Source organism: Pygocentrus nattereri, chromosome 14, assembly GCF_015220715.1.
Source record: "Pygocentrus nattereri isolate fPygNat1 chromosome 14, fPygNat1.pri, whole genome shotgun sequence".
Classification (NCBI taxonomy): domain Eukaryota; kingdom Metazoa; phylum Chordata; class Actinopteri; order Characiformes; family Serrasalmidae; genus Pygocentrus; species Pygocentrus nattereri.
Window position 1 is genome coordinate 36028705 of NC_051224.1, and position 24336 is coordinate 36053040.

A 24336-nucleotide genomic window follows, 5' to 3' on the forward strand; every position below is an offset into this window, starting at 1 on the left:
TCCTCTGTTTTCTCACTGTCTCATTCACTTTCTCACTCCTTTGTCTTTCTTTTCCTCTCTTTCTCTGTTCCTCACATTTTTTTTCTCTCTCATTTCCTTTCATTTCTCTCACTCTTTCTCTCTCTTTCTCTCTCTCTCTCTCTGATGGCTACAAATGTTATTTGTTCTCTTTTTAGTTTTGTTCTTTACTCCATTAACTTTACCACCTCTGACAGTTTGTTTCTGAAGTCTTTGTAGGAGTTAAAGTGTAAATTAAGTGATTTTTAAGGAAAGGCCTGCAGTGAGCGTTTGTGTAAGTACAGGGTTTTTTTACTGTGTGCTTCTCGTTCCTTCTCCAACGTCCTCAGGAACACAGCTGGAAAAGCTTCGACAGCTGTAAACTGACGGAAACGAGCAGTGGTGGGGGGTGGGGGTTACAGCGCGTCCAGTTTAGTGGATTCCGGAGTCATCCGAAGCACGCAGTCCAGCGTTTACCTTGTTTGCGGCCGCTCTTAAACCAGGTGCTCAGAATGACTTCAGAAGATCAGCAGGAGCTGGAGATGAAGGGAGCTGGTAAAGCAGCAGTGCAGTAATGTTACGGGTCTAACCTGCAGTCGGTTTTCAAAGAAATCTCCAGGGACATTTTTCACAGCTCCGAAGTTCAGCCTTAGAAGTTGGTTGCATTTTCTGCTTTTCACGGTCCGAGTTTTCTCTCTCGCCGTCTCTCTCTCTCTCTCGTGCTCTCTGTCTCGCTCTCACTCTCGCTCTCGCTCTATCTCTCGTGCTGTTTCACTCTCTCTGTCTCTCTCTTTCTCTCTATCTCTCTCACTCCATCTCTCTTTCTCTCTGTCTCTCTCACTCCGTCTCTCTCCATCTCTCTCCGTCTCGCGCACTCTTGCTCTCTTGCGCTCTCTCTGTCTGGTGCTCTCTCGCTCTCTCTCGCTCTCTCATTCTCTCTCTGTCTCTCTCTCTCTCTCTCTCTCTTTGTCTGTCTCTCTCTTTCTCATCAGACATTTCCAGGCCCAGGGCACTGTCATGCTGATCGGAGACCTAAGCGCCAGAACAGGAACAGAGAGTGATTCTCGTTCTCGATTCTATTGACAATAAATACACATTCACACGAACCCGGTCACTACTCAAAGAAATAGTCCTGATAACGGATGTTCTGGTTACGGATGTAACCAGATAACTCTGTCCATCCTCAGGTCTGTATATTCTTAACGGTAGTATATTCTTTAGGGAGCTTCACATACTGCTCAGCTCCTGGGTCTAGTGTAGTCGACTACACAATCACTGACATGGACCCCTCCACTATTAGTGCATTCACTGTCAGACCACAGCTGCCACTCTCAGATCACTCTCAGATCACTCTCAGATCACTCTCAGATCACTCTCAGATCACTCTCAGATCAGTGTTTATCTAAAAAGAATCGGTAAACACAAAACAGTGAATGATGAGTCCTGTAATACATTCCAACCAAACTGTAAAACCGCTATGATCTCCCCAGAAATCACCAACCTTAGTAATGCATTTTATCAGTCATTTGAATTAAACCAATCAGGTGTTATTATGGCTGTGTCACAAATTCATGACATATATTCTAAGTCAGCAAAGAAAGCAGGCATCAATTTCACAAATACCACAAACAACCAAAAACCAAAGGACGACTGGTTTGATGAAGACTGTAAAAGAATAAGAAAGACAGACGTCTATCAAACCAAAAACGCAGAGAGCCACACAACTTTCTCTCTCTCTCTCTCTCTGTCTGTCTCACTCGCTCTCTCCGTCCTTCCATTTTCACTCTTTTTCAGTCTTTCTCTCTTCTTCCTACTCTTTCCTTTTTCTCCCGATCTGTTTTTTCTTTATCACTCGTTTTCTCTCCCCTCATTCTGTTTTTTTTTTTACTTTCTCTCCTTGAAACTTTATCTCTTTCTGCCTGTTTCCTTTCTCTTTTGTATTTTCCCTCACAATCTCTTTCTTTCTCTCTTCCTCTTCACATCTCTCTCTCTCTCTCTCTCTCTCTCTCTCTCTCTCTCTCTCTCCTTTACTCTTTATCTCTTCTCATTCTTTGCCTGACCCTCTTTCCTTTTTTCCCCTCTTCCTCTCTCCATGTATCTGTCAGTCTCTCTCTCTCTCGCTCGCGCACGCTCCTCTGTAGTGTATCTGTAGTGGGCGTGCCGTGTGTGTGTGTGTGTGTGTGTGTGTGAGAGAGAGAGTGTGAGTCACATGACTGTGCTGTGGGCGGAGCCTGTGTGAGGCTCAGTGGCTCCAGCTGTTTCACACAGGAGGGTTCAGCCTGAGCGGCAGGGTGAGTCTGCACTTTCTCTGTTTTATTTTGCCTTTTCTCCTCCTGTCTTCTCCTTTTTTCCCTTCTTTTCCTCTCTCTCGTTCTCTGCGTCTGCAGCTCTGCTTTGTTTCGTGGCTGGTTTTGCGTTACTGTGAGTGTTGATGCCCTTTCACCCCTGATCCTGTGTGCAGTGCAGTGTGCGCACTCATGTCCGTTAGAGCCAAGTCCAGTTTTTCCTGTGTTGACGGTCAGAGGCGTCACGTCTTGTTTTTATTTTGTCCCTTTTGTGGATGTTTAGCTCTGCACTGTTGCGTGGACATTTACGCGTGTTGTTAAGAGGCTTTTACCCAAAACACTGTACAAGTCCAGGTTAAGTGAGCAGCTCTGACAAGCGTTTACTTCAATGCCAGGGCTGCACGACTGTGAGGAAGAAGAGGAGGCGTGGCATGGCTGTGTGTGTGTGTGTGTGTGTGTGTGTGTGTGTGTGTGTGTGTGGAGGGGGGTTGGTACTGTTTTTTTTTTTCCCCTTCATTTTTCTCTCCACCTTCTCTCCAGGCCTTGTAATTAATGCTTACAGGTTACAGGGTTTCTCCTTTTTTCTGTCGCTCTTTGTAATTTTTGTAATTTCACCTTCTCTCTCTCTCTCTCTCTCTCTCTCTCTCTCTCTCTCTCTCTCTCTCTCTCTCTCTCTCTCTTGCTCTCTGTCTCTGTGTCTTGCTCTCTCTCTGCCCCACTATGTCCTCTCTCTCTCTGTGTCTCTCTCTCTCTCTCTCTCTCTCTCTCTCTCTCTCTCTCTCTCTCTCTCTGTGTGTGTCTCTCGCTGTCTCTCTCTCTCTGTGTGTGTGTCTTGCTCTGTCTCTCTCTCTCTCTGTGTCTCTCGCTGTCTCTCTGTGTCTTGCTCTGTCTCACTCTCTCTCTCTCTCTCTCTCTCTCTCTCTCTCTCTCTCTCTCTCTCTCTCTCTCTCTTTGGTCTTGCTCTGTCTCACTCTCTCTGTCTCTCTCTCTCTGTCTGTCTCTCTCTCTCTCTCTCTCTCTCTCTCTCTCTCTCTGTGTGTCTTGCTCTGTCTCACTCTGATAGGCTTCCCTGCATTTTTGCCTTGATTAAAAAAGTCCCAGCTGAAGCAATCCTCATAACCTCAGTATGATTGAGTGTGCAGGACTAGGCTGCTGTGGACTGAATGAGTGATCCATTTAAATCCATTGATTTTTGTGATGTAACTAACACTGAGTGTTGATATTCGCTCAGTAATCCCATCATTATCAGGCTTCTGCAGTTCTCCGATTATTCAAATGGTCATGTTAACACCGTACTCTGATCTACACATCTGATGACGAGAGCTTAGCGCATGTTCTCAGTGCAACTGTTACTCTGCTTTCTTCCGGGTTTCTCAGTCTGTGTGCGAAAACAGACAGTGGTACCAGAAATATGCGAGCAGTGTTGCTGCGAGATGCAGAAACCAACTACGTTCTCGATGAACTGAAGGACTCAAATATTCTTCATGTTTTAGATCATGTATGTTCATATTTTCAGGTAAAGTGGCGTGATGTTGCTGACGAAATCTGATTTCATGTGGTTATCGGATTATTAAGTGCATGTAAACGCACTCAGTGATTTCAAAACATGCATTTTGCTGTTTAGTTACCGTACTAAGGACCGTATGGACTGACGTCAATGGTACATTGTTTACGTAGACCTGAGCGATAAAGATAGAGTTATCTAGCATAAGCTTTTTTAAAATTAGTTAGCTTTGGCAGAACACAGAAACCAGTCATTATACATTTATCTGAACCCATGCTGGGTTTTTATTACTATATAATAAAGAGGAAATTTCACTTTTTTTTTTTTTTTCTTTAAAATTTCTGGCATTTTGAATCCATCAGGATGTAATAAAGTAATTCGGAGTGGTTTGATGTGAAATGCTTCATTCTACAGAAACTAATCTAGTCAGAATTGTTCACAATGGCGGTGATGGGAACCAGACGTCTGAAGCGTTTAACAGGCTCCCTAGTGGAAAGTTATTACGTGAAGTGAAGTGTGCACAGCCTGATGCCCGAGACGTTGTTTTACAGTATTTATTCAGATTTCCTAATATTTCACCGTTATCAAAGTTACATTAAACATCTCGAAAGACGTGTAGGTTCTCTGGTGGTTTAGGATAGTAAATAAAGTGGCTGTATTTGTGTTGCAGACATCGCAGCTCCTGGTTCCCGTCAGCACCACTGTAAAGAAAGTTTCTCTACGGTTAACCGTTTCAAGATAAACCACTCGGAACGTCTTCAAATCTCAACCTAGTGTTCAAGTGAAAGTTCCCTTTGAACATCACAGTATCAGATGAAAGATGTGTAACAGCTTTTCTTCAGTGGCGAAAACGGTTCTCTGGACGCTCAGCTGGAGTGTAAAGCTCAGATACCCAGAATTCCTTGGTGATAAAGCCCGGGGCAGCTGCTGCAGTGTTGCATTTCGGAGCTCGCTCTGATGTCGGCACGTCGGAGCCGTTAGAGTGGTGTCATGGTTGAGTGGTGATGTCATGGTGAGGGTTACAGAAATAAAGTCTAAGGTCTGAAGACTATAACTAAACTCTAAATAGGTCAGCGACTGAGCGCTGGCGCTCTCCTGGCCACTGTGTGTGTTCTCGCTTATTGATTATTCCAAGAAAGCTGTTTCTGCTGGACACAAGGGGGACGTTATCAGGACTGTCCAGATCACTCAAACGTAAAAAAAAACCTCTTAAAAGTTCAAAACTTTTTTAAGAATAAACCTCTTTGTGATGAATCAGCGATGATTCTCTGTTTTCTTGATTATGCATATTTTTACATTGTCTTGCTCTGGTGGACATTTCTTTGCATTTTTATAATTTTTTTTACATGTTTTTACATTTAATTTCTTATATTTTCTGCTTCAGAAAAAGACATGTTCATATTACATGCTTTGAGTCGAATAGGATGATATTTATTATATAAGTAGTCAATTAAACTGGCAGTTACTTGGATTTAACGTAGTAATTAGAGCTTTAAAATAAAGGCCGAACAGTGATAATTGACTTGGCTGATAAGTAACAAATTTTTCAGAGCCTTTCAAAGATTCTGACATACTTGACTGAAAATTATGAATGTCGTTAAAACATTATAAAAACATTAAACAGTAATAATCGTATAAATGAGCGCCAGACTGTTTCTTGTTTCTGCAAGAGAGAAAGTTAAATTTAAATCATGGCTGAATCATCCAGAAAGTAAATTTGAATAGATTCATTTACTGTTAATTGAATTGTGGCGTTCGTAAGGCTACGTAATGCCTCCATAACACCCACATAAGCCTTTTATGACAACTAACTTAAACCTAAACATTTTAGACAGGCTTATTCCAACAAGCATCCGTTCTCTTAAAAGCTGCCTTGGTCCATTTTGATGTCATTTCTCCCCAGAAAGTGTTTCGACAACTGACGTTTGTTGAGAGAAACCTTTTGTCAGTGTTTACATGCGTGTGCAGTGCTGTGCAGAAACCAAAGAACCTGCCTTTACTGACTTCATTTAAAGTCAAATTGACCATTTAAGGACCAGTTATTCATTTCTCAGTGTCGGAGGAACGATAAATATGTTTAAGATAAAATGACACAAAGTCTTCAGGGATGTTTTTCCATGCATCCAAAGTTTAGTCTGGGAAGATTATGATCAGATTGCATTTTCTGCTTCTCACAGCCTGAATACTCCTAAACACGTGCAGTGATGTTGAGTTCTGGACTCTGGGCTGGTCAGTTCATTGTTCTGTAAACTGCTTTTGTTCCCCACTTATTTTCCTTTGACTTTCTTCTTCTTTATGCGTGTAGATTATCTTAATGCCCTCAAAAGTGAATAACGTGCATAGTGCCTGATTTGACTGGCGGTTAAATTAGTAAAAGGTGCTTCCCGACTCTGACTCGGCGGTCTGTAGGTGTAATGCAGGTCTACAGTGAGCTGTTACTGATTATTCTTGAGTTTAATCGATTAATCGTCACAGCACCGGAGGACATTTTGTACTTTCTTTCGGCTTTTTTTCGAAGCACATTCAGAATCTCCCTCCCAGACCTAGAAGACAAATCCAAAAGCTCAGAAATCCGAAAACCCACTTCCACTGATTCAGACACATGCTGGCGCTCAAGGAGGATTCTTGTGGGATGGAAACATCGTCTACAATTGAGGTGGGACCCATTGTGTACGTGTGAGGGCTCCAAGTGTTTCTGTGCACTTCAGGACTGAAGCCTATAGTTTGGCAGTTGTGTGTGTGTGTGTGTGTGTGTGTGTGTGTGTGTGTGTGTGTGTGTGTGTGTGTCTGTTCGCACATCGGGTTTTGAAAACAAACGTCTTTAACGCCGTCTTTTTCATGAAGTCTGAAACAGACCGATTTTTGATGCTGTCTTTTTTTGGCTGACCTATCAGAGCTCCATTGTCATGGTTGCAGCTCAAACAAATGCGCATCAAGTTTCCAGTGTGGCTCGTAGCAGAGCACAAAAGCCTGTGTGACAAGCTTCGACAAGCTGACTATAAAAACGTGGAGGTAGCAGAGATGTATAGCGAACCACAGGAGAAAAGCTGGAGCGTGGCAGTGAGTAGGTCACAGCAGCTCTATATAGCAACTGTAGTTCATCTCAGAGGATCCTAGTCTGTTCATGCCCAAGAAGAACTGCGAACTAATGAGCTTTCCTCGCTGACTTGGTGTGAATAGGCCTTAAATCTAATGCTTCAGTTGTGGTTCTTTAGTTTTGTGGTTCTGTAGTTTCACATATCACCATCTTCTCAAGGTTTCACCTTCACACCTGTGGATTTTCTCAGATATTAAGCAAGACTGGAGCTTGATTTTCTCCTCTGTCTTAAAGATGTAAGCTTCAAGTGCTGTCCATCTGATAGGGGACAGATTTGGTGTCGACCAGGTCTTGCTCTGTTTTTACGAGCGCATCGATTGGGGTGCCATGTTTTAATGAGGTTCAGTCCTGTAGTGGAGAGGTTTTTGTTGAAGAAAGATTATAAATCGCTTGTCTAATGTACCTCATACAAACTGTGAAAGTTCAACGTGGCGATGTTTTCACTGTTTATCCGCTGCTGCTTGAGATGTTCTTCTTTCGGCTGTTCCCTTTAGGGGGCTCCACAGCGGATCATCTGCCTCCATCTTGCCCCTATCCACTGCCTCCTCTACTTTTACACCAACCATCTCCATGTCCACCTTCACTACATCCATAAACCCTCTCTGAGGTCTACCTCTTCTCCTTCTACCCGGCAGCTCCACTTGAGATGTTTGAACATTGATTAGCATTAATCAGAACATTAAGTCAGCACTCCTTATTTCTTCAGTCGTGCACTGCGATACGTTTTTACACCTTCCCAAGCAGCAGTCAGCAAAGTGCTTCTTTATCTTTAAATAGAGATTGACCTGCACTTTCTATCTATCATTTAAGACGTCCAGCCGTTTATGAAGCTCTGTGCAGAACTGGTTGTGCACAGTTGTTACTGACTCGGAGGTCAAGTGACCTGTAAGACAACACAGTCTTTTACATGCACTCACAGCAGCAAGTGTTCAGCTGCTGCCAAGTATGCAGGAAGACATCTGAGAAACAACTGCAGATACAGAGACAGAAACTTCTGTGTTCTTCAAGCTGGCCTGGTTATTTCATTATTATTAGGGACCGAGATCAGGAATTTCCACTGAGCTGGATTTGTTGTTGTTAGTTACACAAACAGCCAGATCCAGTTTCTGTGGGGAAAGTAGTGTCATAGTACGGATGCAAATTTTGGGACGTGACGACCGTCATTAGTCAGCGAATGATCATTAACAATCGAATGAAAACTCGAGGATGCGACATATCAAAATATTAGCTTCAGACCCTGTTCCAAAAAATTTGCAGCTGTAGTTTAAGTGCAAGAAATAATAATAATAATAAGATAAAGCGATCATTTATCATTAAAACGGTCATTTATGGGTTTTTGATTGAAAACGGGTCAGAGAAGAGAGGTTTAATATTTTGAATCTTTATTGAGTTTTGTAAGTTTATGCTTATTCCAAATTGAATGCCTACAGCACATTCCAAAAATGTCAGGACAGAAGCGGTGTAAGACTGGGGAAGTGTGGAGAAATGGCCAAAAACGCCTGTTTTAGAACTTTCCACAGCCTAACAGGTGGCGCTGTCATGGCCGGGTGTAGAAAGCTCATTCACGAAAGGCTGCGTCCCAATTGTGTCCTACACACTAATACTATACAGTATATACTGCGCACTAATCTTAATAGTATGAGTTCGACAGGTTATTACACAAAATATTAACGTCCTACATCATTCTTACTAACAGGAAGTCACGAGCCGTTGCTATGACAACGCACCTCATAGCGAGCTAGACTCTGAAGGCTAGCTGACAAATTAACGTGCATTCGCAAACGAATTTTTTTACAGAAATGCTTAGAAATGAAAAGATTAGTGAGTATAACACATTTTGTTTTTTACAGAATATTTTACAAATGACATGTATACACCATTTCTGGTCCCGCTACCACCGCAGCTGCTGTCGCGCCGCCATCCGGCATTTTTTTAGAATTTTCCAGACGCGAGAAGCTCCTGCCTTTCCGTTTCCCGCTGGATTGTTGGACAATGGTGTCCATTACTATACTCAAAAATTGACTGGTTCTAAGTGTGCATTGTGGATTTTTGAGTGTACTCAACTTTGACACTTGTGACTATACTACATACTCAAACACTAGTTAGTATTGGTATCAAGTATCAATTGGGACACAGCTAATTTTTCTCAATGCATGGCTACAAGGAATGTAGGGATTTTTATGGCTTCTAAGAAAATGACTAGTAAATAATAAGTAGTATATAATTTGTGTGGAAATACAGCCTCGTGATCCAGCCTATGTAAGCTTTGAAAACTGACGACTTAGATTAGGAAAGGGCCGTTTGATAGACATGCAAACCAACCAATCACAAACCGCTTAGAGCACAATGCACAGTGAAAACAAAGCTGTCCAGTACATCAGCCATAAGGATTTGTTGTCCCAGTTTAGTGTACATAATCAAATAAACCGTCATTTATTTCCCATTGCACTGTTTACAACAGTCCACATTTTACCTCAGCATTATGTAGCTTAGACAGTCTTCTCTGTTTAAGTGTGTGGTTTCCATCAGACCATGATATAGTGCCCACTTCTTGATTTAGAACGTATAAATTGTCTGTTATATGTGCTGTCAACTCCAGCTACTTTATTTTTTGGAAAATAATGTACTTAAAATTCAAACGTATTCAGTTTCAATTCACGTTCGATTTCTCAGCCCAGAGGGTGTCTCGTCTTTTCTGTCATCGAACGCTGAGGTCTTTCATCACGGTCAAATTCCAGAATCTTCTACAGCTCTTCTGTGGTTCTGTCGTTCCAGAGAAATACTTCAGCCTCTCTTCAGGCTAACGTCCACTAATATGTGAGGAATGCCAGAGGCTGCTCGATCGCAGCCTGTTGATAAATGCTGAGCCACCCCTCTTCTGAGGAAGTGAAGATGGAATGAAGATAATCAGCTGAGTTTGATTTGAGGAATTTACAACCAGTTAGGTTCTGCTGAGGTCACTGCAGGATGCTTTCTTCTGCAGATAAAAGTAGCGTTTCAGTTTGTTGTACCACTTTAGCAGTTTTTTTTGCTGAAGGTGGTTAAAATGATTTGCCCTGATGTTGCTAATACTGGTATATTCCTTGCAATGTTGTCTTTAAGCGCCCCTTCCAGCCACTTCATCAGAAAAGCTTTGCCTGGTCATAAAGAGGTTAAAAGACACTGCTAAATGCTAATAATGTTAGGATTCGCCAAGTTAGTAACTTGCGTAATCGTGGCAAAGTCTTAAAGTAGCAATTGGCACATCAACATACCTTTCTTATAGCTTTCTTATCATTTAATGGTTCTTGGTGACCTTCATTCTCACTTGTAAGAATAAAGAAGTCGCCAGGTTGTCTGTAGGCTTCATCAGCAAGTGGTCAGTTTCTGGCCATAGAGCTGCTTTTTTTCGGTGGTGGGCTTCTCTTAATGTAGAGGTGACCCACCATAGCCTTCATCCAAAGGCACTTTCACAAACACGGCACATGTACACTGGAACAGCGTTTTCTATCAGTTTCCCAGCATGCATATCAGTTTTCCGTCCATGTTAAGCCTCCCTCTGTGGAAGGTTGAGGGTTATATCGTTTTCATCCACACATGAGTGCCGTGGCTCTCGGCCAGGATGGTTAAAGTCCTACCTGATTGAGTTTTGCTGCAGGGTAACTTCCATAAGTCATAGGGTACTATGTACTGTTGGAACTGGATTAGTTTTCCAAAAGGAGGGTGCAGTGTTTTTTGGGACTGGCCAGTTGGTGGATAAAGTATTTTAATAACAGTAACAACACATTTGCAATTCTTTTATAGTGCTTTGTTTTGTATAATAATGAACACACATCTCTAATGCACGAAACATCAATACAGTCTGAAATGTTAAAAACAAAACTCCAAAACAATAAAAAACTAATGTAAACTGTTTGCAGTGTAACATTTCATTAATCTGTCATGGGACAGTGGGAGAAAGTTTCTGGGGAGCTGTTTTTACCAGCTGGAAAATCACGGCCGCAGTGTTTGTAATAGTCATCATTTAGGAAAGAAAACGGATTATTTTTTAGCTGTCTGGTGACGAGAGCTCAGCTATCCCATTACAAGTGCTAAACAAGTGGCCAACAACTGTTTCTCAACAATGTCAACTTACATTGACGAACAGCAAATATCTGGCTGGGTAGCTACATCAGTAATGGATCACACCGCCTCACTGCCATCACTCCTACCACATCCATGTCCGAGCATATCACAGTATTCAGACTTGAGCTGATAGATGTCTGGATTTCTCTGTTCTATCGTAGTAGTTTAAGGGGTAAACCCCTTTTAGGTACATTTTAAACTGAAATCGGTGCCTTTGTGTCTTGTTTGATCTACAGTATCATCAGTTCGCCGTGTTGTGCAAGTGACTGAGTTCAAAGTGACTGCTAAAAGCAGCTAGCCTGGAAAGAGGGTGCTCTCCTGCTTTCCAGTGTCTCACAGCTTCCTCAGTTTACTTTCGTTTAAATCAGGGCTTTTGCTTCTATGAACCCACTTCTTTCTTTCACTTCCATTGCTTGGGAATGCACTAATGCTTAAATATGACTGTCTGAGCTCTGTAACAGTGCTGTATCTTTGATGAGCAGACGTGATTTAATGCTGCTAAAGCTTGTTAGGATGTTGGGAAAGAGGTGAGTTTACTGTAGGCCAGTTTTACACCACTGATCTCGTCACTCACACTTGATCACAGGAGAACAGATCGCCGGTCGCTCCACTCAAACAGGGAATGTATAACTCCACATTTCAGACGTTGCTAAAGTATATTTCTCCGCCCTTCCTCTGTAATGATGTTGAAAAACTCAGAAGTGCGCCCTCTCCAGCTGACAGCAGAGTGGTGTCGCTTTCGATGCACCAAGGCAGTCGCTAGAACGTGGAAGTGTGAGAATGATGTATTATATTGAAACTGTATCTAACATTTCTTATGGCTCTATCGAGGAAAAGTTATATTGCGATAATTATCGTTATCATTTTATCGCCCAGCCCTATTTTGGCCCTGTAGTATTGGTTATCATAATGTCTTACTCCATTAAATGAGTAGCCTCTCAGTTGCAAACTTTTAGTGAGTCAGGCCAAAGTGTTTATTTTATTCCATTGGCATGAGGACTTGCATAGTCAATCCTTCTATGGCCCGTTTTTATTTTAATACATTTTGAGTTTGTTTATTCCTTTTTCTTGAAGCAGAACGAAGCTGTCTTTCTGCAGCGCTCGGTCACATGTTGCGGAATGTATAAAAGAGCAGATGTTCTTGAGTCATAAAAAGTCTTCATGATCGGACCCAGATCTCTGCGGAAATGCCATTTGTTAAAATGCCACTTGGAAATCTCGTTTGTAGTCCTTGCTATGTTTGATATGTTGCATATGGCGCAAGCATTGCCCAGAATCTGCTCATCTGTCACTGAAACTGCCTGACTGAACGTCGGACAGAGCTGACCCAGCGCAAAGGGCTGTTATATGGACAAAATACAAGTAATATGATCCTATTGTTATGTTTTGAGACTCTGATATGCCTGGCAGTCTATTAGAAACTCATTGGTGAATAATTATTGTGACTCCTTTTTGGAGGGTGTTTGGTTTTTTTCATCTGAGTGAACATTTTGGTTCTGCAGATTTTGAAATTGCAGATGTTTTGGTTCCCCAGAGGAAAATTCATAGGGTTAGGATCTGCGTACCGCCGGTCTCAAGGGAAGTCTGCCCTTATACCATCGCATCAGGGTGGGCAATAAGTACTGATATTTATATCATTATATCATCTGACCAATAACATTATGATCTTGATGTATTGAAAATAAAAAAGCTCATAGAATTTAATAAACCCTTTATTAATGATGGCTGCAATGATCAAATATTCTGTAGGTGTGCTAGACAGCTGGCTAGTTACTGAGAGCATAGCAGTCCAGAGTAGTAGTAAACTCATCTGTACTGCAGGGGTCTTAATTGGAGTCCAGTTAAAGACAATTTCCAGTTGGCAGATAAGTGGAGACGAATCCATGGTGCATTCACCTTTATACCCCAGTTTACTGATGATAATTTCTCTGTTTCGGTGGAATGATTACTTATGTGTTTGCATTGGAGAACATAAACCAGCTATTCCAGCTCTGCTCCCTCTTTTTTGCGGTGCTGGAGTCGCAGCCGTCTATTTTCAGGGCAAAAGCTCTCGGCTATTCACGAGCAGCCATATTTTTATCTTTCTCTGCTTTCAATTAAAGATGACTAATTTTGTTCAGCCCTGGAGTTCCTTGTGGAAATCTTTTGTTTGTTGCCTTTGAAACAGTGAAAGCGCTGTGGTTTACTTAATCGATGCACAGCAGATTGAGAAATATGAAAACGTTCCAATTAGGAAGGAAGATGAATAGCACACGGCATTGTGGAGCTGAATTCGCAGGAATAATAATTGCTGCTCTGCACTGATGCTAATGGAAGGGATGGATGATGTTTTCGATAAGCTCAAGCATGCACCATATGGTTCTGCTAACTCCAAAGCATTTGTACGGTTGCCATGTCGTCTGAAAACAAGTCTCTGGTTTTCAGCTTCTCCAGTGCAGGAAATCAGCCAGTCTGTCGTCTGCAGCGCTCTCCTCTCCGCTCATCCTGCGGGTGTTTTTCTCAGCGGTGGCTGTTCGATCGTGCCTGGCCATTATCTCCTGAAGCCCTCGGCCCTGTCAGTCCGCACACTTCCTGCCGTAACACTCAATTTAGTGGAAGTGGGAAGTGACAGGAGTCAGACTGAGGGCTGTGTGCAGCCACTCTTTTAAAGTCACTGGCCTGCTGTGGCCGCACAGCTTAGTTTTTGCTGGTCGGAAAGTTTTCCAGCCTGCAAAAAATCTTTTTGAGCTGAGATTTCAAAAACATACAAACAGGTACAAGCACACACTTCACGGGGGATCGATCGAGAGCTTTGGGCCAAGAGACACTAAAGCCTACTCCCATTTCACTCCCATACCTGAAGCGCCAGAATGTAACTGCTGCACCATTTGGAGGAATGGGAAAAGGTGGAACGGGGAAAATTCGAGCAAGAAGCTGGTGAATAACTGGCTTCAGCTTCATATCACCAAATAATTGGCGGTGGGCCAAAATGGATAATTGTCTTATACCCCCTCTTTGAAGGCATATGATGCTCTAAATGTAACTAAAGCCCAGAGAAGCTGAACTTTCTCCTCCTCTGCTGTCACTGCAGACTGGCAGGGTCGTCCACAGAGCAGCGCTAGTAGCTGTTAATGAAGCAGTTTTTGGGGGTTTTTTTTGGAGGGTCCCATTTCATAGGGCAAAATTTCAACCACTACCCCTTGTATCTCAGTTCCAAGCGGTTAGGGTGAGTCTCGAAAACAAGGGGTAGGGGTAAGAGGAAGGAATTGGCTTGGGCCTAAATGATACATCATCAACATGTGGTGGAGCCACAAGCAAACGGGTCCCATGGTTCATGTCAGGTTGATGTCCTTATTGAGGCCAGCAGAAAAAGGTTAATATCTCAGTACATAAAGGGTTCAGTCCATGTGCTCATTGGAGCAAAGTTCTACAGTGTGAGAGAACCAGATTTCAGAACCAGAACCATGTTTCATTATTGATATTTTGATGGTTGCATCCTTGATTGCTGTTTAACGATTAATGACAATCCTTATTGTACAAAAGAATGTGTCCCTAAATGTATTTGTTGATGCAATAAAACGGTGGCAGCCAAGTTGACCCCGTGCACTTTCTATAGTGAGTTGTAGTCTTTTGGAATGATGTCATGTGAATGTTTATGAAGCTTTTATCATTTAAGATATCTCTTTTGTTCTTGATGTTGTTTACCTGGGATTTACTGGAATTCAGGTTGGGTAATGGATAGTAATCAGCTGTTGTAGATCACTCCTCGTTCTGGCAGATATAGTAACGTTTCATTATGTCGCTCGTTGGATTTGTCTGCACTTGATGATAATACGGTGTTAATGACTCCCAGCTGGCCTACTGGTGTAATGACCAGTCTAAAGGTGCTATAGATTTACGAGGTTGTGCTGAGAACTTCTCTAAAGATCAGTTCTAAAGCTGCGGAAAAAAAAGTCCCTTATGTTGAAAAGTAAACTGAACCGGTCCCCCAGGCAGGAGGACAGGCCGTGAGGTCAGTTTATCATGTATGGTCACTGAGGAAAAGCGTCATTCTCGCCTGCGAATGGACGGGAAACCGATTGTAGAGGCTGCAGGCAGTAAGGCCGAATTTTTCCTTTGCGTTGCATCAGACAGTTCAAGAGCTTTCAGCGCAGTCAAGATAATAAATGGGCGCTTTATTCCATGAGATACTGGGCCGCTTCAAGAGGTATGAGTAAGGGGAGGCTGCTTCGGCAAGAAGCTTTATGTATTGTACTCCTTCAGCATTACAACAGCGTTTCAGCCAGAAATCAAACTGATACAGTTCTACTCCTCACTTCAAATGTAGTCAATCAGCCAAGACACGTTTGGTCTCCAGAGTTACTTTAGTGTTGCTTTTGACCTGCAAGGCTAATGCAGAAACCCCACCATTTAGCATGGTGCTGACTGCATAGCTAAATCATCATAGGCTTCAAACCAAGTGATCTTAAGTAGATTTGATTTTTTTCTGACACTGTTTATATTTTACTGTTACTGAGTATCTATTGCCTGTTTTTTCTTCAATAACATTGATAAGTTCATCTTTCAGTGGAAATGTGTATGATGTACAAACCTGGTGTATTTCTGCGTTTTTCTCTTCATAGACATGCAGTTTACACCGTACTGATAATTTGGTTATCTAAGTTTTCATTAAACAGCTATGCAAAAGTCAGACATCACTCGTTTATATTTTTATCGCTGTTGCCGGAAGAAAACCTTCTATCTCCATTTGTGAGGTTTTGTAGTTTTTGACATAATTTGAAAATACTTGGGGCGGGGGGTTGGGGGGACGTCTGGTTCCATTTATTTGCATTAAAAGTAAAGTAGGTTTTTTCCTTCTTCTGTAACAATAATGATTTTATTTATATGTCTGTGTGTGTGTGTGTGTGTGTGTGTGTGTGTGTGTGTGTGTGTACCTCAACAGCTAAATACAATGTCAGATTTTTCACTGGTTCACTGTTTACTGTGTCCACTCTTTGCCTTTATTACAGCTCCCATTCATTTCAGCAGACTTGCTTCCAGTTTTGTACAGAAATCTCCAGGGATATTTTTCCACACCTCCAGAGTTCAGTCTGAGAAGTTGGTTGCATTCTCTGCTTCTCGCAATTCAAGTATTCCAAGACCCATTAAGTGATGTTGAGGTCTGGACTCTGGAGTGGTGATTCCTTTATTTTGAGAACACCAGCAGCTTCTCTGTTTGATCTGCAAACATTCTTGTTTTTTTGTCAATCAGTGGCTTCTTGAAAATTCCACGTCCTTTCAGACCCATGGCTTTGTCTTCTCACAGTGGAGTGATGGACAGAAACACCTGTGGACTCTTTTTTTGAAAGGTTTAAGTGCTGCTTGTCTGCAGGGAACAGTTTTGATGGTCTACCTGGTCTTGCACAGTTATTAAGAGTCCAAACTGTAACTCTTTCTGAACACCAGTTTTGGGGACTCCAGTTTTTTTCTTTTCCTTATGAAAGTGGATTATCTTTTATCTAGTGTCCTCAAAAACATCTCCTGAAAAAGGAATAACTTGTACTTAATGGCCACTTTGACTAGAAATGATGGGTGGCCTCTTTTGCACAGTATTATACTTGCTTAGCTACATGAGCCTCGAAGCTTTAGTGCAAAACACTTTAATCTTTTTAATGTCTCAGTATGACTTTATAGCCAAGACCTTTATCTAGAGGTGCTTTTACAGTGTTTTTCCGCATAAAAGCCTATTCAGCATTGCAGGGACTGGACGCACATCGCTATGGTGCACAGTCAGTGGAACAAAATGCTGTGTGTGTGTGTTTGCCTTGCTTTTACAGCGTTTGTTAGGAACACTGTCTATTCATGGTGCTTGTAGCTCGAGAAAAATCTCTTCTTTGTATGCGAGTGTTGCTGTTTTCTCTTGGTAAGTCTCCTTCGAGTTTATTGGGAAGGCCTGTTTAGAGGGATGTGAGCAGAGAAGTCAGTCATACAGAACAAAAGGGATGATAGCAGTGTGAATGTTTGGCATTTTGCAGGTAACTCAGATAGGGCTGCGCTGATTAGTTCACAAAGGCCCACTTTCACACCTACCCTGTTTGGTGTGGATCGGTCAGACGTTTTCATTAGTTTGGTCCATTTTAGAGTAGTTCATTCATTCTGGGAGCAAACTGTAAGGATGGTCCACACCAAACGAGGGAAATTAACATCAGAACATGCTTTTCTCCTTTTCTAGCAACGCGTCAGATCTGTACTTTTCATATAATCTGCTGTAATGTTTCATTTTAACTCTATAGACACGTTGTTTGTAGTGTGAGCTGCTGATAATATTAACAGATGAGCAATACATTAATAGCCAAGCAATTAATTTTGACCAAGCATCAGCGACCTGATTTGGTTAAATTCAAATGGAAATTCAAACATTAACTTGTAGGGATGCAGAGATAAAGTACGGTTTGTTTTTGTTGCTTTGTGACGTTTGTTAAGCATCTCTTTTTTTTTTTTTTTAAAGCAAACTATTAGTAGGATGGTACGTTTATATCGAGAATGAAGGATAGAGCTGTATTTTAGACAGTGGTGGGACAGTGAAAGTTGTTTTGTGTGGTGTGAATGTGAAAGGAGTTCTTGCATCCCCACCAAATTTCTGAAAAATCTAAATAAACTGAAAAATCTAAATAAACTGAAAAATTCGAAATAAACCGAATTTAAAGCATATAATGTCAAAAAAACTTGAGTTTGGACTTTAGCTAACAAACTAACAAACAGCCAAAGTCACAAAGTCATCTGCAACATTGGTTATGGACAAAGAATTATAGAAAATTCATGTTGCTGGATCTAAAAAAATGCTCTGTGATGTTTTTATGATAAATGCTTTCATTTCGACAGATTGTAGGACGCTTCAGGAAGTGAAGGGACCAATTGGCTTCTGTTGTATTTACAAGTGCTCTATAACATACGTAACAGAGTTGGACTGACAGATTTTAATACGCTACAGGAAGTGTAGGGCGATATGGCTTCCATTGTTTCATTGCTCCATAAAAAGGAATCGTTTCCTGCACAAACTGAACTTTTATTAATGGCAGAGACAAAAAGTGGAACTGAAGAAGGCAGAACTGAGGAGGAGTCGTCTGATCAGTCGATTATAGAGATGATCATTAATTGCATACCTAAAACTAAAGTGTGTGTGTGTGTGTGTGTGTGTGTGTGTGTGTGTGTGTGTGTGTGTACACACACACACACACACACACACACACACATATACACACACACACACACACACACACACCGTGCCCAAGTTGGAACATGCTGAAAATTGACTATTGGAGAAGCTTCTAAAGGACACCGAAACCATTTCTGAGGCATCATTACAAAACAAAGGGAGGCTGACTTCTTTATATCATCCCAGTGATGGCGTTCACTTCAGCCTTCAGGATTTACTAACTATTTAGCTTAACCGCTGTTAGTATGTTTATAGACATTTAGTGCATTAATTAAAAGCTGTAAAGCCTTGCTGTCTCAAAGCCGGATAAACGGAAGCTCTGAATGCCCTTTACTTCTCCATCCCGACCAAATAATTTTTTATAGTAGATTTATGCACTTTCACCCAGTGCCCACAGAACAGGCCTGCCACTGGCCAGTAAGTTGACTAAAGCAGGAAACACTGGCCAGAGTTGATACTGTCTGGTGTATTTACAGGGATGACCGTTCAGTCGTTCTCCGTTTCTATAGTTTAACCGCAGCCTATTATAAATCCTCCCTCAGTTTTCTGTGAAACTGTGAAAACACTGCCTGTGATGCGCAAGTTTGAAATTACAGGATGCAGACTCAAAGCCTTTTTGTTCAGAACATTTTAAAGAGCAGTACCCTTGGCTTTCTGCCACGCCGTCCTTTTGTCTGTCTTTCTGCTACTGGTCAGTATTGCTGGGGTGGATTAACATACCAACCAGTAAGTCTGTGCATCATTACCAAAAACTACTAGGTCTGTGTGACCTAACCAATCAACCAGGAGGTTGGGTGTGACCTAGTATGACCTTTTTGTCACAAACTTAAATGTCATAGATAGTCTTTATGCTTTTGTAGTTCCACAAAACACCACACAATGCTGCCTCCTGCCATCTAGTCAGTAGGTCTGTTGCCCTAGTCAGTCAACCCCTAGGTCTTCATGATGTAATCCACCAAGCAGTAAATCTGTGTGACCAGATCTAACCAATAGATCTGTATATAATCTGAACAACCAGCTAGTAGGTTTAGGTGAGGTAGTAAATCCATCAGTTGGTCTGTAGGAGCTAACCAAACTGTACATATGTCTACATGGCATAGTAAATGAACCAGTACATGTATATGATCGAGCCAACCAACCAGTAGGTGTGTATGACCTGACCTAACCAATCAACCAACCATCCAGTAGGTGTGTATGACCTAACCAGCCAAACAACCAGTAGGTTGTGTATGACCTGACCTAACAAACCAACCAACCAACCAGTAGGTGTATATGACCTAATCAGCCAAACCAGTAGTTGTGTATGACCTAACCAACTAAAAACCAAACCAATAGGTGTGTGTATAACCTAACCAACAAACCAACCAACCAACCAGTATAAATAAATGTATATTTATTATATAAATAAACCAGTATAAATCACTGTATAAGCTAGAAGTGATTATGTAGATTAGAAGTGAAAGTGCGTGTGGCCTTGACCTGTTTGAAAGGAAATAAGGAAGGAGGCGTGTGTAGCTTTTATTCCCCTAAGTCTGGAAGGGATCAGGGAAATGAGGAAGTGGTTTTCTGGCCTGCGAGGTGGAAGCTAGGTGTGTCATCTTGTGGGCAGCAGTGAAAACACAACAGTGTGGTGGGGAAAGAATGAATGGCTGTTCATGCAGCTTTCTGACAGTGACTAATTTCAGGAAAGAGCGTGTTTTCATTAAGACAGTTCTCTGTAAGCCTCCAAAGTCTACTGTACATTGAAACAGTTTCAGACTTTGTAGAGCTGAGTCGGTTTTGGCTCTGATGTGAAAAATTTGGGATTTTCCCCATTTGTGTCTCTCTGTGGCTGTGAGGCCAGTCAGAATATGGAAGTAGTAACTCCAGTTTTTCATTCTGAGTAAAACATGCATGACAAATGTGTTGCATCCTACTTTCAGTAGTACACAAGTGTCATTTCACAAAGAAATTATGCAAATGTGCATGTTTTCTTTTTCGGTTTTCAATATAAATAGAAAGCTGCTTAGATTTCACCAGTTTTCTTTGTAAAAAAAGTATGAAAAACTGAAGAAACAGCCCTTCCATGGGAATAAAGCCAAATGCCCTGCATCTTTATCCCTTTGTTGTGATTTCTCACACTCAAACCTTTCAGGTGTTTAAACTATATTTGAGCCAAAAGAGCCTCAATGTGGGCCTTTAATGAAAGTTCATAAAAGAAAACTGTCATATCCAGTAAAGCAAATGTTGAAAATGAACAGTTTTCATCACCAACATTAAGTGAGACCAGCAGTGACTGCATGTTTCAGCTTTTGCTTTTGTTAGTTTGCTACTTGTTGATTTATCAGTAGTTCTCCTACAAGCATGGCCCAGCATAGCCTGTTGATGGTGGCATTCAGTGCTAATATTTATTGATAAAGAAGTGGGAGAGCAAGGGACTACATTCACAGAAGAGTTGGAACTATCGATCATGTATCTGATATGTGGATCATTCTATCAAATTAGATTGAACTGTTGAAAAAATGTTAAGTATTGAGACCATATATATATATATATATATATATATTTACAAGGATTGTTATGATCTATTTAAACACAAGGCAGAGTTGACAGGTTAATATGCTAAATATACACAAAATTCACATGGAACTTTCTCTTGTCTCTCACACCCTTTTTTTGTTTGTTTTTGAAAGATCTTTTTGATTTCTTTAGAAGTGAAGTTGAACGATTTAGATTTATTTGCAAGATTGTGTTTAATTTTTATCTACAAAAAATTTTTTTTAAAAGGGTCTTGTTTTCACATCACTACCACGAATGCAGAGTTTATCAGTGGGCGGAGCCTTGTTTTAGCCACACCCCTGCATTCTTGAGCAGGAAGTTAGGCAGCAACCCTGGTCCTCATGGCCACATGGTGAGCAGTTAGATCTGTAAACATGTCGCAAAGTCTGAAAATCATTGTGGAGCATTAAGACACACCACTACCGAAACTCATGTTCTGCATTTAAGTACACATTTATGTGTTTTAATGAAAAATGTTGACACTTCATTCATGTTCAAATCTGTGTTTGCTGCTCATGAACCTGCTAGTGTTTTTAAGTTCTGCTAAAATGATCACCACTGAAACATTTAAGTTCCGATTGTTTTGTGAGTGACAAAATTGAATGTTCAGTCATTTATTTGAATAAAATAAACATAGTGAAGGTGTAGAGTCACTCAGAGCAGAAGGATGTTGGTCTACAATCTGAAGTGCGTTTTTAGCCCTGACTTTGGACCAATTCAGTAGAATGATTCCTATACACTCATTGATTGGAACATGCAGAACATGCAAAATCGAAAAGGATGTTCATTCTATTTTGGTGAAATTTAATGATCAAATTTGCATAAATAAGGAACATTCAATGCAATTTCAGTTGCAGTTATTTTGACTGTGACGGCCCTGATAACCATTTTATGGGTTTATAGTGTGCTCTGTGCTGATGATTGGCTTGGCTATAGTGTAACACAGTTTTTTGTGTGTTGAGGAATGTGTTGGTTGCTGGCTGCCTTGGCGGACATGTGCGTGCGCTAGTTGTATAGCTGGTGTCAGGCCAGGAGCTGACAGTGGGTCAGGTTACAAGTCTGGGGGTTTTTCTTCCTTGTTCTTTTATTTATTTATTTATTGAAACAGCCATTCCTCCCGCACTATTGAAAGGAAGCGACTTCATTGACTGTGTAAAACAGCTACAGGCTTCAATAAGCTGGGTAATTTAAGCCCAAAGTGAGAGCTGTCTAATAAGAACGCTGCTCAGCTTTCCTCTCGTCAGACTGAGAAATCCTACTTTGTGAATTAGCCCAATCCAGCAGGTTGCGTCTTCTGGAAAGTAGTGAAACTCGAAGTGAAACATTCCTCACAGTTAGTAGATTGTCTGTGCATATACAGTGGAGTTTATTTAGGGACATAGCCTACATTTCTGGGCCTGTTAAAACCAACTTGCTTCATCGTAATATCTCTTTGTGAAGTGACTGTCAGGAGCTTCGCTCTCATGACCGCTGCTGAAGCCGTGGAGCGTTTTTCAGCACTGAAGTCTTATCACTGAATGTGTGTTCAGGAAGCTTTGTTGCATTTGATTTTTGATGACGTCTGTTGCTGTAAACTCTGTTTAAAGGCATTTCTCCCTCATCTGTACTTGTAAAACTTGTTTTTGAGCTGTCGATTGGTTTCATTTTGAGGTAAAATATCTGTGCTTTTTGCTTGCATTGGAAGTGCACAGTGAGGCACTGTTTTGAAGGAATACTTCAGCTTTTTTCCCTAAACCAAATCTGTCTGCTGCATTTGCAGCATACGGCCGTTTATCACAGACAGTAATTTTATCTTTCCTAGTCTAGTGGGGGGCAGATAAGATCTCGCAACATAAACTGTGGCGCTGGATTGTGGCAAAATCTGCTACGAAGTAGGGACACTCCCCTCTAAACCCCCCCCCAAACCCCCGGGTCCATGCTCTTTTAACATCTAGAGTGCATTCAGTAACAAAAGCAGCGGTAATGGGTGGTTATGAACTATAAAAAGATGGTTCTTCAAGGGTTCTTTAGTAAAGAAAGTGGTTCTATGTATAACCATGATCAATCAAAGAACCCTTTGCATGATCATAGGCTCCTTTGTATTGTGAAAGGGTTCTTCAGATTGGTAGAAATTGTGATGTATGTGGTTCTATATAGCACCAAAAAGGTTCTATAGATACAAGCTTGATATTGTTGCAATAGAAGGACCCTTTTAGGTGCTTTATAGAACCCTTTTCAGAAAGGTGCCATATGGAACCATCTACAGCACGTTCTCCATCAGTCTGAAAAACGCTTTCGTGATGCAAACGGCCATTCAATCATGCAAAGGGTTCTTTTGAATGTTCATGGTTCTTTTTAGAATAATTTTCTTTGCTGAAGAAGCCTCTGGGGTGGGACCCTCAAAGGTACATCTCAGTGTCTTTAGTCAGGGAACAAAACTGTACCATCATCCATTGAAATGATATTTTCTGTGTTGTACTGACTCCACACACTCCGTCTCGTCTCCAGGCATTTTATTTTATTGTTCTGTTTTAAAACATTAGATTATGAAAAGGTGCGTAAATGTACTTTTCCAGTGGGAGAAACTTCCATAAGGTACACAACTGGACCTTAAAACCATTGTTGTGCCTTTGAGGGAACATTTACATTGTTTGTACCTTGATTGATGAAAAATGTACCTGCAAAGTACCTTTATTTCTAACCGCGTAGAAATTGGGTTGAGTATTTGTTTAACTGAATCTTGCGGACAGAATTAATGTTTTTCATACATGCTTACATGTGTTTTTGCATGCTCTGAGAATGATGTAATGGGGTGCTGCACTCAGGCTTGAGTAGGTGTTATTTAAGTTTATGCGATCCTGCTCCCTGGTGATGGATTTATGCTGGATTAGATGGATGCATTAGTAGATGAATGAGCATTTTTGGCTCTATAATAGGGTCCAAATGTATGGATATTTACACAAATCAGTGCCTGCTGTAGCTTCAGCCTGAAACTCCCATGTTTAAGTGTCTCTTGTGTTTATTATGTCTATTTCCCAGCTGTGTGGAAGCGCAGTTTCTCCAACAAAACCTCTACAACACTGTAAAACGCATTGTCTACTTTCTGTGGCTCGAATCGTTTGTCTTCTTATATTTGGAGTGTCATCGGGTGGCCTCTGGCTTGAATGTTTATTAGATTTTCTTTGGGAGAGAATAATGTTGTGACATTACGAAGTTTTAAAAGTGCATCTTTTTCATGGCCACGATCTGCTCATTCCAAATGCTGCTTTACAGAACAGTTCAGTCAAAGGAAGGTAGTGCTGCCTTCAGTGAAAGTGAATGGCTGCCAGTTCTCCTTATGAAAATAGCATCATGCTAATTACTGCCTTACATGCATGTTTAGCCATTAAGAAGTAGATACAGCACAGCTTAAAAATACATTGGGTGAACAAAATAGTACTGATAGGACCTTGTATTAATATTTTGTTGTTTGAATATTAAAGGACAAAACTTTATGCTTCTCACTGGTCTGAGAGATTTATGTAGTATGTAAACATTTGTTGAAGTTTCCAAAAGCATCGTTCACTCCGCAGCTCAAAGTTTGTATAAGGAGATCGCAAAAACAGCCCGTTTTGATTTCACTGTTTTTGTGATGTCTCACTGCATAATTACATCTATC

At 41.2% G+C, this 24336-nt stretch overlaps 1 protein-coding gene across 7 annotated transcripts in view; it reads left to right on the plus strand.

The window, feature by feature from the left end:
- sept9a (septin 9a) overlaps nucleotides 1-24336 on the plus strand; it is a 156345-nt gene that overhangs the window by 108206 nt on the left and 23803 nt on the right. The window contains exon 1 of one of the 7 annotated variants that reach the window (XM_037544878.1): nucleotides 2146-2288. The exons of the other annotated variants lie outside the window; for them this stretch is intronic. The gene's annotated coding sequence lies outside the window, so the exon portion shown is untranslated. Of the gene's footprint in view, nucleotides 1-2145; nucleotides 2289-24336 lie in introns of those variants that run through there. 7 annotated transcript variants of the gene reach the window in all.